The sequence below is a fragment of the Eschscholzia californica genome, unplaced genomic scaffold (genome assembly GCF_041429995.1).
Source record: "Eschscholzia californica isolate CP2 unplaced genomic scaffold, dmEscCali1.0.p SCAF_29, whole genome shotgun sequence".
Taxonomy (NCBI): Eukaryota; Viridiplantae; Streptophyta; class Magnoliopsida; order Ranunculales; family Papaveraceae; genus Eschscholzia; species Eschscholzia californica.
The window spans coordinates 142501-145000 of record NW_028238409.1 but is presented as its reverse complement, the minus strand read 5'-3'; positions in this window follow the sequence as shown (position 1 = coordinate 145000).

Sequence of the window (2500 nt, the reverse complement as noted above, 5' to 3'; positions counted from 1 at the left end):
CATGGCGTCCCGTGCTGTCCCATGCCGTCCCGAGCCTTACCAAGGCCGTCCCATGGCGTCCCGTGCTGTCGCATTTTGTCCCGAGCCTTAGTAAGGCCGTCCCATGCGCGTCCCGTGCCGTCCGAGCCTCACCAAGGCCGTCCCATGGCGTCCCGTGCTGTCCCATGCCGTCCCGAGCCTTACCAAGGACGTCCCATGACGTCCCGTGCCGTCCGAGCCTCACCAAGGCCGTCCCATGGCGTCCCGTGCTGTCCCATGCCGTCCCGAGCCTTACCAAGGACGTCCCATGACGTCCCGTGCTGTCGCATTTTGTCCCGAGCCTTACTAAGGCCGTCCCATGCGCGTCCCGTGCCGTCCGAGCCTCACCAAGGGCGTCTCATGGCGTCCCGTGCCGTCGCATTTTGTCCCGAGCCTTACTAAGGCCGTCCCATGCGCGTCCCGTGCCGTCCGAGCCTCACCAAGGCCGTCCCATGGCGTCCCGCGCTGTCCCATGCCGTCCCGAGCCTTACCAAGGACGTCCCATGACGTCCCGTGCTGTCCCGAGCCTTACTAAGGCCGTCCCAGGCCGTCCCGAGCCTTACCAAGGCCGTCCCATGGCGTCCCGTGCTGTCCCATTTTGTCCCGAGCCTTACTAAGGCCGTCCCATGCGCGTCCCGTGCCGTCCGAGCCTTACCAAGGCCGACCCATGCCTTACCAAGGTCGTCCCATCGATCTCGGAGAAAGTACATCATAACATCGGAATACACCCCGACATCGATATCGGAGAAAGTACATCATCATAACATCGGATCGGATGCGTATCCGTCCAAGTGCCATCGACACTTCGAGAAGTTCGGACCTAGCTTCCTAGCATGTTGATGCGTCGGTGCTAATGGGGACATAAAGATCCCACGACGTTCCGAACGGAAGTAGCCGAAGTGTTCCGTGCGTGTGAACTCCATTGTCCCATGTGCCGGCTCTTGACTCCTAAGATGTCCCATGTGAAGGCCCTTCATGGCTAAGAATGTCCCGTGCAGCGTCCCTTGATGATCCCCATAAGGTGTCCCATGTGCGTCCCATGCCGTGCCCAGCCTTACCAAGGCCGTCCCATGCTGTCCCATGCGCGTCCCGTGCCGTCCAAGCCTCACCAAGGCCGTCCCAGGCCATCCCGAGCCTTAGCAAGGCCGTCCCGTGCTGTCCCATGCCGTCCCGAGCCTCACCGAGGCCGTCCCGTGCCTCACCAAGGCCGTCCCGAGCCTTACCAAGGCCGTCCCGTGCTGTCCCATGCCGTCCCGAGCCTCACCAAGGCCGTCCCGTGCTGTCCCATGCCGTCCCGAGCCTCACCAAGGCCGTCCCGTGCTGTTCCATGCCGTCCCGAGCCTTACCAAGGCCGTCCGATGCGCGTCCCGTGCTGTCCCATCCGTCCCGAGCCTTAGCAAGGCCGTCCCATGCGCGTCCCATGCCGTCCCGAGCCTTAGCAAGGCCGTCCCATGCGCGTCCGATGGGATTCCCGAGCTTTACCAAGGGCGTCCCGTGCTGTCCCATGCCGTCCCGAGCCATAGGGACGCTGTCCCGTGCGCGTCCCGTGCTGTCCCATGCGCGTCCCCTGCTTTGGCTCGGCTGGCCCGTGCATTCTATGGGGTCGTGGGACATTTCGAAATCCACCCGGGCCATTTCGACTCTCTCTTCATTTATACTATTGAGGTATTATTTATGAATTATTGGAGAAAAGAAACGGAAGAAAATATTTTTTTTTCTATTTTTTATGAATTTTCCGGTGTTTATTCACTTAAAAATTCATAGAAAAATAAATATTTATCGGAATCGCTATTATAATATATCAAAAAATTCCTTGCGAAAAGGCCTTTCCAACGAGTATAAGTTTGCTGGATTCCGACGAGTAACGAAGGAGTAAAGGCCCAGTATGCTTGGTTAAAAAATTGATGTTTCCTTGTGAAAATAGGCAAAACAATAACTTTGCACTATAAGGGGGAGGGTTGAGCTCCTTCCCCAGAGCGTGCACAGCACTTGTGCTGGCACGTTCCCTAGTGCTCGCCAAGCACCATAGGGCATCCAAAGGGCAAAGCCGAGCCTACTACATGATGGGAAGCTTCTAATATGTCGGAATACGAAGAGATTTCGTGCGACCCGAAGCTCGGCTCGGGCGTCCCGGCCTGTCCCGAGCTGTGCCGAGCGCGTCCCAGGCCGTCCCGAGCCAAGTCTCGGGCGTCCCAGGCCGTCCCGAGCCAAGTCTCGGGCGTCCCAGGCCGTCCCGAGCCAAGTCTCGGGCGTCCCAGGCCGGCCCGAGCAAAGTCTCGGACGTCTCAGGCCGTCCCGAGCTGTGTCGAGGCCGTCCCAGGGCGTCCCGAGCTGTAGCGAGGGCGTCCCAGGCCGTCCCGAGCCACGTCCCGGGCGTCCCAGGCCGTCCCGAGCCAAGTCTCGGACGTCCCAGGCCGTCCCGAGCAAAGTCTCGGACGTCCCAGGCCGTCCCGAGCAAAGTCTCGGGCGTCCCAGGCCGTCC